Here is an 18615-nt window from a genome sequence, read left to right as displayed (position 1 = left end):
AAACCCTCAGAAGTGTCCCAATCATTTTTGTGAAAGGGATTGTGTTGCACTTTATTTATCTTGATACTGATATCCTATTGAACAATGGGAAAATCTATGAGAGACAAAAAAGCACCAGTAAAAACAAGTCCAGTATATACTTTCAGGTCGTTGTTTATTAATGTTTTCTTATTCCAAACAAAATGTCTTTCTAAAGAAACTGTCGGCTTAGCATTCAAGTGTTCATCAGAAGTGGCAATCTATCTTTAAAACTGTCATAATTAGTCGGCAGGTCACAGGTGGCAAACCACTGCCGCTTTCTCGCAGGTATTTGATGCATTATTTGTCTACTAACTCATGGCCTTCAGGAGTTTCAAGTTCATCAACGGCTCGTACAATATTTGAGTGCAGGATATTCAGTAGCAGAAGTGCCTCTGAAGGATTTAGGTACTTTTTGCAACACAAAACACAATGTCCTCATATTTATATTAAACTTACACTGTGTGAAGATAAACGATAATAGAAAGCCTACCTCAACATATTACTAGCTGGGTGCTGCAGTTTTTGAGAAATTAGTAAAACAATGTCACGAAAATACGTTTTACCTGTAAAATAACTGTCGTCTTTAGAGACGAAAAACTATTTTTGTGATTTTTTTCACTCATTTCTAAAAAAAACTACAGCACCTCAGCAATTAATATTTAAAGCCATTATACACTTTCGGTAAACAGTATTGTCCAAGTCCCACAATTCGTGTATCACAACTTATATATAAAATAACAAACCTGTGAAAATTTAGGCTCAATCGGTCATCGGAGTCGGGACAAAATAACGGGAAAACCCACTCTTGTTTCCGCGCGTTTCGCCGTGTTATGACATGTGTTTAAAATAAATTCGTAATTCTCGCTAACGAGAATTTATATTGTCTTAATGTTTTCTCAAAAAGTAAAGCATTTCATGGAACAATATTTCAAGAGAAGTCTTTCACCATTACCTTCTGTAAACCCTGTAAATTATGTGTAAATCTGTGAACTTTTTTTGTTTCTGTACCGAAAGGGTCCAAGGGCTTTAAAGGGAAGCTTTCTACCACCATTGATTTTAAATTGTGTCATTTTAATGTAGTTCTGTGGACATTTTTATGTGTTAGAAAAAGTACCTAGAGCCTTTAATGTAAAAAAAAAAAAAAATATTGTTTGCTTGGTAAAAAAAAGAAAAATGAATACCGAAAGTGCGGGGGAAACAGCGGCTGACTATATGCCATATTGCAAAGGTTGCCTAAAACATTAATAAGCCTTCTGGTGTATAGTAAAGGGTATGGGGTTGCGATGACTGCCCTTTTCAACCGATCTTATACACTCTCGTATAGGCACTGTGAGTGTCAAAGACCAGTCTTCTCATTTGGTGTATCTCAACACATGCACAAAATAACAAACCCGTGAAACTTTGAACTCAATTGGTCGTCGAAGTTGCGCGATAATAATGGAAGAAAAAATCACCTTTGTCACACGAAGTTGTGTGCTTTCAGATGCTTGATTTCGGGACCTCAAAATCTAATTATGAGGTCTCGAGATCACATTCGTGGAATATGACTTCTTTCTCGCAAACTACGTTACCTCAGAGGGAGCCGTTCCTCGCAATGTTTTATACTATCAACAGCTCTCCATTGCTTGTTAGGTACCAAGTAAGTTTTTGCGCTAGCGATCATTTTGAGTAATTACCAATAGTGCCCAGTGCCTTTAAGCTTGAACGTGCTGTTGTTCACAAAACATTTATTATTAGAATGATATTTTATGTAAAAATTGTCAATATACACACTATGTCAGAAATATATATTTATCCATTAAAACAATATATTACTGATTGAAAACACTACTGCGGCTTCGTCTATCACAAGTCAACAGAGGGCGTGAACAGCAGCGCCATGTGACGTCATGTCAGTTTCTTTGTGATCCTAACATGATGTGGCATGTGGTATCTTTTTACAGTTAATAGTGTGATTGTATTTCGACGGCTATGTCTTTGTTTATCCATCCTACGCAGAGTGCTAATGCACAGAAACGCCACCCAGCAATCTAATTCACTGATCTGCTGATGTTAGCACAACATCAAGGAGACAAGTTTACTTATCAGAGTGCAACCCAATGGAAAACGTTTCACTCGCAACACAAATAAACTACCCTCTAATTGCTAGAAAGCAGGTTAAGTAATGCAATATTGTACCCACACAGATCAACAGGAAAAAAGAGCCTGACCATAATTGACTTAATGCATTCAACGACTTGGTCCAAATGCAACACCCGACAGTTCTAGTAGCAAAAAAAAGTTATACAATAAGGACTGATTATTTGGGAAAGAATATTGTGTAGTTGAATTAATTGTTCGGGTAAAAAACAAGTTTTATATAGAAACAATATTATAGAGAAACAATATTCCCGTTATGACAATTGGGGAGTTATCTCGTAATTATTGAATCTGTTTACGGTTGTACAACGTTGAGTTATTTATCAGCATGTTGACAAGTGCTATTCACACGACACCAATTTAACTTGGGTCCCTTGCTTAATTTTAACGTGGTTGTAAAATGAAGCAATGTTTGACAAGATTTTGCAAGAGAACTTGGACAGTGTAGAAAACAATTGTTGTCCTTTCACACGAGGTACATTTTGTAAAGACTTTACAACAATTTAGCAAGGGACACTTGCTAAACTGCTCTCGTGTGAAAGGGGCTGAATGATAAGTATTTCTAAACTTGATAGTATTGTTGAAATGTCGGTTACTCTATTTCTTTGATCTCAGATACCATGCAAAACAATCGTTACGTGAACGGATACCCCTGTGATGTTATAACCTGTGAATTGCAGACAGAAGAATGCTCTCTTATGCACAATGGGTGCGTTCGTCTAGCTTCCCTGGGTCGACCCCGGTGTGTGACGATTTTTTCCCCAGGACAAGTGTGTGCAGATAATTACCCACGTTCGTTCTGATAAAAAAAACCGCCACGCACCGGGGTCGACCCAGGGGAGCTAAACGAACACACCCAAAATGATTCCCTCTGAAGATCGCAGTATTTCAAGGTATGTTGAATCTGAATTCGTTCCAATCCTTTAGGCCCTATGATAGTACTTGATGTCAACATCATCACAACCATATAGTTTTTGCAATGTATTCAAGGTATTTTGTTTGAGTATTTGTTTTGCTAAACTCGCCACTATTTCTAGGATATTTCGTCTTATTTATTTATTTATAACACACCCAACAGCACCAAGTAACTCCAATAACAGGATGAATAAAAAACGAGAAGAAATATTCATTGTTAGATGTGGGAGGAAATCCCCAATGGAGAAAACCCACGTAATCAGATAGTGACTGGAAAAAAACAAACCTTATGTAAGGCTCCGTTCTGATGTGGGATTCGAACCAGGGTCCACAGAGGTAAAAGGCAGGGAAAGAAAGCACTGAGCCAATCTGATCCCAAATCATCTTTGATGATACGATTATATAAAGACTGGATTATTCTTCATCAATAACATCGAAGTCTTATATAGGTTTTCTCGGTCAAATTCGACAAATGAGCAGCCAATTTCATTTTCATGCGTTCGAATTAAAGCTATTTTGCCTCTCCGGTTGGTACTGCGTTTCAAATTCAGAATTCGGCCATTCAATTTCATTTTGAGTCGAGTCAAATTCCTTTAGCACTCTGTTAAATTTAGCATACCGTCATTCTTTTTGGTGACACATACGCCCCAAGAAGCGTCTGCGAATTTGAATGCTGCTTTGATGGAGTGTTAAATTGAAAGATTATTTTGTTAACTCGAATGACGCAACATTACATTTGACTAACCATAAAACGAAATCGAATGATCCTTTTCAGTAGCATCCGATTTCATGCGAAATAGAATAGGCTGGTGGTTAAATTGGCTGCTCATTTTCCGAAATTGACCGAGAAAACCTATAATATAAGACTTCGATGTTGTTATTCAAACGCCTATTATAACGCACGTATCTACCAAACAAGGTACTCAAGCTGCTGAGTATACACAAACTTTCAAAAAAATAGGTTTATTGTAGTGATAAATTCTGAGACCCAAAAGGGTTTACAAAGTGCTGCGGCGCATACAGCAGCCACAGCCAGGAACACCGGGGCGAACCCCTACTCTTTTCGATAAGTGCACTGGGTTCCTTTACATGCGTTACACAACACATGGGACGAAACGGTCTAAGCACGAACTGTAATCGAAGTACCAACGTTACAAAGAAATGCAAGATCAACCTAACTACGGGTAAGCACTCACCCTTAGCGATGACCCAGCACACTTCAGAAGAAGATGATCTGCTATTATAGAATCTATAAGCAGAACGCTTATACACATACCGCATCGGAATTTAAATCAAACTATACCCTGAAATTTTGCAATCGAGTGGCCTTAATTAAAACTCAAAGACGAAGAAAGATAGCACTCTCATCGAAAATGACTAAATGCGCGGGATATTGATATGAATTTGACCGTGGAAACCCAGCGCGACGTTTGTGGATACTAAATAAACAATCAAGATCACAGAATATATTGATATAATATAACTCGATCATCTTGGATTATGCAAGAGCGAAACAATCACAAACAATTAATACTAATACATAATTGGAACATAGTGTCCTACTATGAAAGATGGTCGCGTTTTGAAGAAAGAAAACAAATTAATACATTTTGGTTTCTGGAAATGGTCAGGTGTATATTGGTCAGTATTGTGGTAAATCAAGATCTATTATTATGGAAATGTGCATCGAAGATAAAGGTTTGTGTTTTTTACCTAAAAACACCGATGTGTGTTAGCACTATATACTCAGTACTTTCACCGAGCTCAGTGAAAAATATCACAGGCATATTACTCGAGTGGGATTCGAACCCACAACCTTTGCATCTAGAGCAGTGTCATACAAACCAACTAGACGTCAATTGGAAGCTTTCAGATCGCAAAACCTGGTTTTTTGTTTGCCCACATCAATATCAATCGCGTTTCATAAAGACGTGTGGTGGAAGAAGACTTAGCTCAATGATTTGACTGTCTTCATCCCGTCCTTCTAATACCCATTGCTATTTAGGCATTCACATTGACATTTCAAAGCGTTCTGTGTCAGGCTTCTTGTTTCCCTGTTTGGTTTGTTTTTGGTGAAGCAACCTTCGTATATTTCTCATAAACTGTTCTGTTGTTAAGAACTGCTCTGTAATTGTGATTTTCAGTGCGTGGAATATGAAACTTTAAGTAAGCTTTAATGAGGCCAAAGTGACGGACAATAAATATACCGTACGACACCGACCCACAAATAGCCCAACCGTTCAGGGAGGAGTCTGAGGAAAGTGGTTGGGTAAATGGTATACCGAGACTATAATCGAAACATGGTATACCCGAGACCAGTCTGCCTGAGAACGATTGACCCAAGACTTGTCTGCCCGGGACGCGCCCGGGACTGGACAATGAACGGCCGTGAATGGGTAGTTCATGGTATAAACTAATGAGGACTGAAACATTTTAAAAGGTTCTTGTTCAGCACGTGTGATTATCTTTGACATCATGTTCATGGTTCCAACGTCCAAAATGACGGAAATCTTTATCTTATCGGTGACATGTCAACCAAACTGTCATATTATGGTCGGAAACACTTATTTGTCCACTGGAAAGATGCCATAAGTTATTAACGGTGCATTTAATATGCGTTTCATTCATCATTGAACAACATGGCTTTTTGGGGGTCGATATGTCCTATATACGGGCCTGCTCAAAGGGTGTTTTAACTGTTTGGCAGGTGCTGAATGTAGGAATGCATTGGTTCAATTCATAAAAGAGTAAGGACTAGTCCTAACTATGTCCTATGAGATATTAAGAACTTTTGGCGAGTCCTAAGTTAGGATGAGTAACTCGTCCTATAACTCGAGATAAGACTATATTGTCTTAACTCTTATTGAAATAACACCCGCGGTAAAGTGCTGTAACACAATGTTTTAAACACCATGGCATTAATTGTAATTCGCATTAATTTGACAACAGGCTCAATGGCTTATTAAACCCAAGTAGAGCCTGCTGCTATGAGTTGTTTAGTTCATGACGGTGTGAGTGTTGTTGACCAGCCTTAACTAACGATGTTGCGTCACGAACATGGTCATAGATAATTGGTATAAGTACTCCCGAAAACTCAACGAATATAAAAACTCAGCTGTTCTAAAAGACCCTGCAGCTGTTGATCGTGTTGAGATAAGATTTCCTTAGAAGTAAATTTTCATAACCTTCACCCAAAACATTTGAATCTGAGAAAACGATTCAAGCAAGAATCGTGTCGTAGAATTCTGAGAGGGTGTGTGTCCAATTGCGAATGATACTGCCAGAGATACAGTAGTGCTACCCATCTGTGAATTCGCTAAGCATGGATTGATCATATTGTTTATAGGGTATTTTTTTACGATGTTCCTTTTTTACTACCCGTTAAAGGCAGTGGACACTATTGGTAATTACTCAAAAATAATGTTTAGCATAAAAACTTACTTGGTAACGAGTAATGGGGAGAGGTTGATAGTATAAAACATTGTGAGAAACGGCTCCCTCCGAAGTGACGTAGTTTTCGGGAAAGAAGTAATTTTCCACGAACTTGATTTCGAGACCTCAGATTTAGAATTTGAGTTCTTGAAATCAAGCATCTGAAAACACACAACTTCGTGTGACAAGGTTGCTTTTTCTTTCATAGTTTACTCGCAACTCCGACGACCAACTGAGCTCAAATTTTCCCAGGTTTGTTATTTTATGCATATGTTGAGATACACCAAGTCAGAAGACTGGTCTTTGACAATCACCAACAGTGTCCACTGTCTCTAACTGTTATAGGTGCTGTATTGTTTATTAGGTATTTTTTATCATGTTCCCTTTTTTATTTTTTTATATTTTTTTATACTACTACCCGTTGAATTTGCTGTGCTTTACTTGTTGTTTAGTTTGTGCAATATAGCTTCAACAATAGCCCAATATTGCTGTCAGCAAAATAATACTTCAGAGTATCCAGCAACAAACTATGATGAAAACTGCGCTGGCCTTTTATTAGCTCGATACAAATATGTAAGCCATAAACAAAATATAACGAATGGAGGTGGGTGTCGGGAAAAACCAGTTTTGCATTTATTTGCTCGCCCTGTAATAAACTAGCGTCTCTCTAAAATTAGGCCCTTGTTCATATGTCCCAGCTTGACAATTTCTGAAAATAAATAATCAATATCGTTTGGAATAATTACAAACGGCGGTTCAATGTCCAGAATAGCCTAATAAGTAAAGTCGTACAAGATAGAGACTTGGGCTAAGATGCATTGACAAAACGGGGATGGTGTGTAATATTGGTACTTTAAAGGGACACGTTGCCTTGGATCGGTCGAGTTGGTCTTTGAAAAGCGTTTGTAACCGTTTGTTATAAAATGCATATGGGTAGAGAGATGTTTTAAAAGTTGAATACAATGATCCACACAAACATGCCTCGAAATTGCACGGTTTTCCTTTTACCTCGTCGACTAACACGGTCGGCCATATGACTCCCATAAATGGTCGACCGTGTTAGTTCGCAAAGTCCACTTTTAAAACATCTTTCTAACCATATACATTTTATAACAAACGGTTACAAACGCTTTTTATAGACCAACTCGTCCGATCCAAGGCAACCTGTTCCTTTAAAACTCATAATAATTAATTTTCAAATGTGCTCCAGAAATGAAATTATTGTGAGGAATCGTTGTTGTTATTATGTAGGAAGGGACAGGGGCCGATATGCTGCAAACATGTTTCTATATTATACGAACACACGAATTTGTGGTTTTTTGTTATCTCGAATATACCGACAAACAAATGTCTTTGTACATTTAAAAATGCAAAGAAACTAAACCTTAGCAGTTAGCTTAATCCTAACCGTACACTCCTTATTTCAAAACCTTGAGATAACGGTTTGACTCGTCGAACCAGAGCCTCAAATACTTGAAAATTAAACTCCAGATCATAGACCTACATTATAATTGATGCTTTATTAAGTTTCTCCTTCAGTAGTGGCGACTTTTGCGTGAAGATTTATTCTACGCGTAAAAGGTTGGGCAATTACACATCCGTTTTGGAACTACTTTTAAGATTGATTAATAAAGAATGGCACTGGACACCTTTGGTAATTGTCAAAGACCTTTATCTCACTTGGTGTATCCTAATATATGCATAAAATAACAAACCTGGAAGATTTGGACTCAACTGGTCATCGAATTTGCAAGAGAATAGTGAAAGACAGTTGCATTACTTTGTGTGCTTTGATTCAGATGCATATTAAAAGGTTACCAGCAGAAGTCTTTTATTATCTAAGTGAGAAATTACCTCTTTCTAAAAAACTACGTTACTTCAGAGGGAGCCGTTTCTCACAATGTTTTATAATATCAACACCTCCCCATTGCTCGTACTACCAAGTAAGTTTTTATGCCAACAATTATTTCAAGTAATTACCAATAGTGTCCAGTGCCTTTAAATAACTCGTCATCATGCAATACATAAAACATATTGTTCATCCTGACAACTTTGAGGCCATCAAAATGCACTTACCTTTTTCCCAGCACAGAGTTAGTTACAGATGCTTTTCTCACACACGTTTTGTTCCCGTCTTGTTTCTATTGCCAGGTATTATAATCTTTGACTCTATCTGTCCCTCGCAGTGAGAATGACTACAGCGTGTGCGAACAGCTCGACTTTTCCCTTTACTGCCCCGTGTTTTTCACACTCACTATATACCAAAAAGGTCTGGAATTGAGTTCCAATTGCAAAAGAGCTTATCACTGGTTCTTATGCATATAACTAGATAGCCACTCCCTCTCTAGTCGATAATTCACAGTGATCGAATAAAAATACCTACTGCGCAGCTGCAGTAAATTCACACATTGCGCCAAAACGTCGAGTTTTCAATGTGCAAAGCTCACCGTGTGACTATGCGAGTATGGTAGCGTATTAAACCTACACAACTCCACATATTCGACGTGACTATGAATTTCAATAGATTTACACTGACCATTAAAGGAAAAAAAACTTATACAATTCCTTGTTTTGAGTTTCACACATAAGGGAAAGATTTCTCGCTGTGTGAATTAAATTCAAGACCCGTTTCAAAGTATCGGTATTAGGTCGGATAAACACTTTAAAAACAAATGAGTTGTTCGATATATGAAGGGACTTTGAAAAGAGCTTTCTGGAATGTATTGGCAAATTTATTAATTGATTAATCAGTTTTAATCAATATTACAATCAATGTTTTTAAAATACCTTAATTCTGTGCAAAAAAAATCTGTTTCTCAAATAAAGCAAACGTTTTACTTGTTATAAAAACAGTTTTTCTTCAACAAACTACAATTGTTTTCCCATGGTTCTCTTCTGTTTAATAATTTTTCACGTTTAATATTTTTTTTACGTTTCAATAGTATTGATAATCTTTATAAAGGATTTAAGAATTCAGCAAGCCAACCTTCAAATAGTTTACTTTTGCGTTTTATGCATGATACTTCATTCAAATGGGATGAAAAATAATGTTGGTTTTTGTCAATGACTTGCGATATATGTTTACTCCAGAAAGCAACTTATCATTTGAATCTAGGCTAAATGCCAAATGAACAGTCGAAACTAAATTGGACAAATCTTGAATACATATTATTATCACGTGCATGAATTAATACTTTCTTCTATTTGTGCAAATGTTTGAGGGAACAATGTGCTGAGAATAAAATGCAATTTTAGGGTAATTTGGAATAAATAACTTATTGCAGTTACTTAAAAAAAAATGTTTTTAGTGCAAAAGATGTTTTACTACGTTAAAATATGAATAAATTAATAGGTTAATTCCGCGGAGTAAGGCATTGGGAACTCTAATAAAACCTAACTGGTATCTATTTACATTCTGCTTGAGCTTGAGGGCAGTTTGGAATTCAAAATGAGAATTTCATTTTTCACATATTCATCTATGAACTGATTGGTTGATTGAATTTATTCGGATAAAAATACAGCAAGAACAGGCCAAAATTACATACACACGACAACATGAGAAAAGACAATGAAATAAAGATAATAATAATATTGATAATTTATTCATTTATTAGGCGCAATTTTCATTAGCAATATGTACAGATGCGCATTACAACAATATACAGAATATTAACAATAATTTAAAAAGATTAAAAAAATGGAAATCACACTGAAAATAACGAGAACAATACTTAAAAAACAAACAACAGAAATTAAAAGACAGTCGGCAAAAGGCCACATAAAAATCTAATAAAAAAGCCTGGCGGAATAAATGGGTTTTGAGCAATGTTTTGAAGGTACATGTATTGTTGGCGATCCTGATTGCATGCGGGAGAGCATTCCTGATTGCATTTTGGAGAGATAAAGCAAAATAGACACTAGTTATGCTTTAATAATGCTCATATAATTTATGAGGTGTATTAGCTGGTAATGTACAACATGCATTTTAGACCATTATGTCGACATGGATCATTATGTCCGACATAGATCATTATGTTCGACATGGACCATTGTGTCCGTCTTAACGTGGACGTCATTATTTCAACGATTTTTTTCTCGAACCCATTATCTCCGACGGACCATTCCTTGCAACTCATAATGTCCACGACAACACGCTCTTTACATAATACGGAAGCAATGTTTATATCCGTGAACCTTTATCCGTTATTATGACGAGATACGCAGCATTGATAAGGTAAAAGATGATGGGCCATTCTTAAAACTCGAGGATGGCAAACCAATATCATCCTATAAAGACACTGTGGACACCTTTGGTAATTGTCAAAGAGTCTTCAAACTTGGTGTATCTCAACATTTGCATAAAATAACAAACTTGGTCGTCGAAGTTGCGAGATAATAATGAAAGAAAAAACACCCTTGTCACACAAACTACAATTTATTTCATTGCAATGTTTTGTAAGAATCATATCGAATCACTGATCAGACGTACCAATTTCTCTATAGAAAGGCACATGGAGCTTCATCAACATCCAGACATAACACAGTTTCCAGCTACAGTACAGTTGGTCTTATCTCCTTCTGCTCATTAACGTTTGTTCCATAGCAATTTTGATTGTTTTATAAATCGCTTGGAATCTGATCAAACACAAGCCCAGCCGTCGATTTCACAAAACTCTTCCTAACTTAAGACTAATCGTAGGACTTAGGACGAGTCCCAACCCTGCACTGTAGCATGCAGACCTTAAGATTAATCCTAAGTTAGGAAGGGTTACTCGTCTTAACTCGAGATAAGACGAGTCCTAACTCTTTGTGAAATCGACAGCAGAAGGTTTGTGAGTTGTGTGAATAATGCAGTTTTGAGAAGCAACCCCTCCATCTCATTTGAAAGACTTGTTTTCAAGTATCAATTATGATCGAAATAATACAATAAAATAAAATGTATTTAGTTCATTTAAAAGCAGTGGACACTATTGTTAATTACACAAAATAATTGTTAGCATAAAAATGTTCTTGGTAACGAGCAATGGAGAGATGTTGACAGTAACAAACATTGTGTCCCTCTGAAGTAAAGTAGTTTTTACAAAAAGAAATAATTTCTCACAAAAATAATTGATAATCAATATAAAGCACAATGGAATTTTTTTTATTGGGGGGGGGGGTTGAACAAAGAAAATTTGACTTAGAGTGGGATTCAAACCAACGGATTTCGGATTAATATTTTAATTGAGCTCGAGACCTCAACTGAGGTCCGTCCACGCAACTAGATTGTAAAGATTTGTTGTTATTATTTACATGGGCTTATAATTATTTATTCCGTTATATCCTTTGTATGTTGCACGTTTCATAATCCACCGATTTCTCCAACCCCAAACCCCAAGTCTTCCCGATTTTTAGGTAAAAAAAAAACTCCCTCGTGGTTGAGATGGAATAGATTCGAAATACCTCCGAAGTAAATGGTGTTTGAAGCTTTGCATGGTGTGGAGAATAAGAATTAACCATAAATATAAATATAAATAGTGAACTTGCGGGTACAACCATGAGTAAAATCTCTTTTGATGGAGTATGGGCTCTACCTCTTACATCTAAAGGGAAATTTCAGCTTGGGATTTTTAAGCGTGTGATTTTGATGGACAAATAAAATAGATTCCATCTTTTCGAGACACCTGCCTCATGCATAGGGTGAGGGCAAACTTTCCAATTCCAAATAGACAATTAAATCACTTCCGTGAATAAAATAATGACACCCTTGCTATTTAAATATGTTCGTACCGAAACGTTTCAAGCCGCCCTCAGTATTATGTTGATAGTTATTGCATTGAGAAATTTACTTTCAAGTGTTCCCCCTTAACAAGTATACCTGAGCCCATAAGATCTATTTCATTTTTAATTTTAACCATTTCTGGTCAACAAAAGGGCAATATTTGCCAAGCGGGAATCGCCCCCGAGATAGGAAGTCATATCCCCTTTTTCATGAATATCTTCCCATGATCTGCCCAGGGCATTTCCTAACCAATATCCTTCCATCATTTTACCGTACTATTGTTTACTTGTTTTTCTTCTTTTTTTCTTGATGTAACAACCAATTATTTTACGGCTTCAATCGGGAATGATTAGTTCTTCTAAGTTTTCAAACTGAACGTCCTTCACTGATGATTCAACAGCCTTGCGAAGGCCGAGCGTTCTTGCATCATACATCCCTCTATTCTGGGTGCGTTCGTTTAGCTTCCCTGGGTCTACCCCGCGGTGCTCACTCGGGTGAGCCCATGACAAGAGCTAAACGAACGATCACTCACCGCTCTCGTAGTGACGTCATGCACCTAGGGCCAGCCCAAAGTGACCCACTCCACAAGCAGGGCACTGGGGGCTGACCCGGGTGAGCCCATGGAATGACCTCAAAGCTATTCGAACGCACCGGGGGAAGACCGGGGTCGACCCAGGAAAGCTAAACGAACGCACCCATAGTCACCAAGATGCCCAATCAGATGTTCTGACCCTCACAGGACCCTCACAGGTCACACAGGTCATAGGTTTATGAACTAACTCTACAGTTTTTAATATCTCCCAGTGGGATCTCTATTGCACGGAGCTCTGGAAGTGCCATCCGACTCATTGAGATCTTGAGGATAATTCACTGCAGGAAGATGACATCATAAACGTAATCGAGATAATTTATCTCTGGATGACTACATCTTAAAAGCAGCATGCCGTCTCCTTGGGGTTCCCGACATTTTTAGGATGAACGTCCCAAGATGAATGGAAGTCGACATCCTACATTCAGGAAGTGTTTTATCCTGGGGAAGTCGACATATTTATTGCACGATGTCGACATCCTTAATTATCGGAATGCCGACATCTTAACAGTGGAATTATTGGTGATGGAGAATAAAGCTTTAAATCCAATAGATATGGAAACCACACAAAAGAAGGATCATATTGAGATCTAGAATATGTCTGTTTGTCTGAAAACACCGCTGTGTGTTCCAAGCATACATGAAGACACAAGTCAGTGAAAGTTTATTTCGTGAACAAACAGTTTTCCTCTTACAATCTTGAGTAATATGAAATAATTATTGACTGTGTTTTATATCAAAATATTTGAGTATTTGATTAATTTTGCAGTTTTGATATAGAGACCATGTTTATCCACGTATGTTTTTTAATATCAACACGCAGTTAATTATTATTTTTGCATGATTCACGGATAAAATTGACGTTGTGATAACGCCCTCTAGCGGTTGAACTACAATAAAATGTCGTCAAATTGTATTTGTAGCTACAATGGATGGAAGTTATTATAAGAAGAAAACACAAAACTAATACAGTCAAGTTGTGAAAAAATCACGCATCAGGTGCCATTGCTGGCTTTAGACAGGGGTGATGTGGAGGAGTTTTCATTACTACTTACTCATCCGTTTTACAAACAATAAAGGTATCTGTGAGTAAAATTTCTTAAAGGCAGTGGACACTATTGGTAATTACTCAAAATAATGATTAGTATAAAACCTCACTTGGTAACGAATAATGGGGAGAGGTTGATAGTATAAAACATTGTGAGAAACGGCTCCCTCTGAAGTAACGTAGTTTTCGAGAAAGAAGTAATTTTACACGAATTTGATTTCGAGACCTCAAGTTTAGAACTTGAGATCTCGAAATCAAGCATCTGAAAGCACACAACTTCGTGTGACAAGGTTGTGTTTTCTTTTATTAATATCTCGCAATTCCGAAGACCAATCGAGCTCAAATTTTCACAGGTTTGTTATTCTATGCATATGTTGAGATACACCAAGTGGGAAGACTGGTCTATGACAATTACCAATCGTGTCCAGTGTCTTTAACAAATGCAGATGATAGAAAAAAATAATACCTTCCGCATAATTAACAACAAAAAAAGAGCGGCATTGGCTCATAAAACATTCTCCTGCCATGTCGTCAGGAGCGTTTATGACGAGTTTTATTCCTGTTTCTCGGATCACAGAACTGCTGTAATATATCACTGCCAAAGACATGTTTTTGATTTGTCTTCCTCCATGCTCAAACCGTACCCTGATACAAATCGTTCTGTAAGGAACCCCTACTAATCAGTTTCATATTACCCCGTCTATCAGACGTAGTCTTCAATGACAGAATGCCACGCTGAAAAGTGAACCACCTGTTCTGTATGGGGGCTGAACTTTTAGGTCAAAATGAGTTCGAATCGATACCTTAGCAATTGAATCGGTAATAAAGATACCTCATTAAAGCCATTATACACTTTCGGAACAGAAACAAAAAGTTCACAGATTTACAAATAACTTACAGGGTTTACAGAAGGTAATGGTAAAAGACTTCTCTTGAACCATTATTCCATGAAAAGCTTTACTTTTTGAGAAAACATTAAATTCTCGACAACGAGAATTACGGATGTATAGTAAACACATGTCATGCAAAACATGCGGAAACAAGGGTGGGTTTTCCCGTTATTTTCTCCCGACTCCGATGACCGATTGAGCCTAAATTTTCACAGGTTTGTTATTTTATATATAAGTTGTGATACACGAAGTATGGGCCTGGACAACACTGTTTACCGAAAGTGTCCACTGGCTTTAACACTTAAACTTGAGTTAATTTCTTGGAATCAATATAAGGTATGTCGAAAGAAATAATATAAGGACATTTTGCTGCTGAATTACAACATGGTTGGGTTAAGAAGTACTGCTACTGGTGGTTATTTTGGGGGGACAAAAATGTATTAGCCTTTTGTCAAGGGGCCTTTCTCAAACCACGGCTTGGGCTCCGGCTCAGGCTCCACGTGCAATACGCGCTGCTCCAAAATGCAGGTTAAATGCAAGCTGCGTACACAGCACGCGGAGCCTAAGCCGGAGCCCAAGCCGTGGTTTGAGAAAGGCCCAAGGCCTTCGTGGCTTGGAAAGTCGCGATCACAATAACGGGAGAACACGCTCGCGAGTGGCGAAGCAATAATGGCCTTTTCCAACTATTGTGGTTATTTATGTTTTTCGTTATAATCATCCGGGTAGCAAAATTCCAAACCAATCATATTGTATATTTAATTTGTTCATTTGCATAATTTGTTACACGGGGTACATTTTGTAAACTAGTATTTGCATGCTACAATTTAGCAACGGACCCTTGCTAAATTGCTCTCGTGTGAAAGGGGCTTGAAGGACCACATTGCTCCATTTCAAGGCTGGTTGTTTATTTGTTGGTATTTAGGTTACAAAAATTAGGATGTAACTGACGTCATCCTCCTGGAAACCTGTACACATGTACACGCATGCACGTTATAGGCATATAGGCCCTTTTGGATTCGGCTCAGGCTAGCTTAGCCCCGCGGTTGTTTCGACGATTGCGCGTGCTTTACGTTTACGCGCCCAGGGTTTCAGACGAGGGGACGGAGCCTGACGCCGAATCCAAAGACGAAGCCGTGGTTTCGAAACAGGCCATAGTTTCAAGTCGCTATTAATAATGTCTATATTCAGCTTGCCGGGGAAAACATAAACATGTTCTAAACTCGATCAGGACGCATAACAATATACCAGTTGTTTACAGGATACGAACGATATATGTTTTCGTTTCCGCTGTAAAAAAAAATAAGAACTTTCTCTTTCTTCTATTTTTATATATAACGAGCCTTTATGCAAACAACAACAACCTGGCAGAAATATGGAGTGGTACCTTATGTTCATTGTCTATATTTGTACATACATAACTATTATCTTGTTTTGCTTTGTTACCATGTTGCTGTAGTCACTTTTAATTCATTTATCATTTTGTTGTATACCATTTTGCTTTTTATTTGACTACCTGGAGACGTCAATACTATTGTTATCCAAAGAAACCAAACAAGAAAGTAAACAGAATATTTTGTCAAGATTATGTGCATGTTTGATAGGTCTATTTTGATATAGGCAATCAAAATAAGCAAAGATAATAGGGCAGTCTCTTTCAAAGACTAATACTGGTATAAACGTTGTTACCAGTGAGCCAACAGATTCAAATTTTCTTAACAATTATTTTTAAAGGCACTGGACGCTGTTGGTAATTACTCCCCCCAAAAAAAAAAATAAAAAATAAAATAAAATTTGTGAGAACGGCTCCCTCTGAAGTTACCTAGTTTTTGAGAAAGATGTAATTTTTTAGAAAGAAGTAACTGCAGCTGATCAGGTAATTTATTATGCATCTGAAAGCACACAATGCAACAAGGGTGTTTTTCTTTCATTCTTCTCTTTTTCGATGACCAATTGAATCAAAATTTCACAGGTTTGTTATGTTATGCATATGTTGGAATAAACCAAGTGAGAAAACTGGGCCCAACTTCATGGCTCTGCTTACCGTAAGCACAGAATCGGTGCTTACGGAAGCAGGGAATTATGTGCTTACGGCAAGCGCATTTCACGGGTTAGCGGCGAATTTTGGATTCTGCGCGTGCGTACTCCACGTTACTAGGCATTCTACGCTTGCAAGGCTAGCGCGAGATTCGGCGCTTGCACGCAAGCGGGGAATCGTAATCGTAATCGTAAGCGCAGAATTCGGCGGTAAGTAGAGCCATTTCTAGAGCTGCTTAAGCACTAAATTGTGCTTAAGCAAAAAGATCCTTGCTTAGTGAAATCCGATTACCGGCCAAGACTCCACTCAATTGTTATGCTAAGTAAACAACAGCTAAATACAAGTCACAAGCGATGTATATGGCATGACATTTTTGCCAGTAACATGTGTAAAATAAGCGAGCTATTTTCGTGCTTAAGCAATTTACTGCTTAAGCAGCTCTATGAAATTGGCCCCTGCATGGTCCTTGACAATAATTAAACGTGTCCAGTGCCTTTAAAACAAGATTGTAAACTGGATCTGTGGTCGATTCATCTTTATTGGACATCGTACGACAACAAACACTGCATTAGACTACATTGAGTTCAATATGTACCTGTTGACTTATAATATACGATTGGATGCTTAATTCATTTAATTCCGGACTAGTGACACTCGTGAAACTGCAGTTGTATTCCAGGCGAAGCACGCGTCATAACATTCCAATACATACGTCAGAGGCTTGATGCTATTTCCCTGGTAAGCTGTGTTCGTCATAAGTGTCATCAGAAATTCACTGGCTGCAATTATTGCTATTTTCTATTTTTTTTTTTTTTTTTTTTTTTTGGGGGGGGGGGGACCTTTTCGCCGCATAGCCAAGGACATAAGTCTTGAAATAAAATTAGCCTGATCAAATCACAGTGGTAATAAAAGAAAACTGTCAAAGTAAGATTTGATCTGAGATTGAAGATCGAATTGGAACTTATAGAACCAAATTGTCCGCATACTTTTTTGGCGAACTTCTTGTAAACAAAAGAACGCCACATGAATCCCTAAAATCTCATCCTGTAAACAAAATGTAGTCTGGGAATTCCTGAGAATTTATGCGTGTAGGGCAAATCCTAACATCTCCATTTTTAAAAGGTGTGCGAGATATCTTCGCTTGCAAATTACTCTAGAAGTATCAAACGGCATTACGTGTCAAGTTATACACCACGGGAGAAAGGAGAAGGGTTCGTATTACACCCGGAAGAATGTCTCTTGTTCAAATGGTTCAGCGATCTACATCTTTTATCGTGAATCGTCACCACTATCTTGTCACATGACCCTATTGGGATGCACCTTTTTGCTTCATTTTAAAGACACTGGACACAATTGATAATTATCAAAGACCAGTCTTCTCACTTGATGTATCTCAACAAATGCATAAAAAAAACTGTGAAAATTTGAGCTCAAATGGTCGTCGAAGTTGCGAGATAATAATGAAAGAAAAAACACCCGTGTCACACGAAGTTGTGTGCTTTTAGATGGTTGATTTCGAGACCTCAAATTCTAAATCTGAGGTCTCAAGTTGTGTGCTTTTAGATGGTTGGTTTCGAGACCTCAAATTCTAAATCTGAGGTCTCAAAATCATATTCGTGAAAGATTACTTCTTTCTCGAAAACTACTCCACTTCAGAGGGAGCCGTTTCTCACAATGTTTTATACTACCAACCTCTTCCCATTACTCGTTACCAAGTACGGTTTTATGCTAATTATTATTTTGAGTAGTTACCAATAGTGTCCACTGCCTTTAATATTGCCACAA

Source organism: Asterias rubens, chromosome 15 (assembly GCF_902459465.1).
Source record: "Asterias rubens chromosome 15, eAstRub1.3, whole genome shotgun sequence".
NCBI classification, from domain to species: domain Eukaryota; kingdom Metazoa; phylum Echinodermata; class Asteroidea; order Forcipulatida; family Asteriidae; genus Asterias; species Asterias rubens.
The sequence above is the reverse complement of the archived record's forward strand: the minus strand, read 5'-3'. Positions refer to the sequence as shown.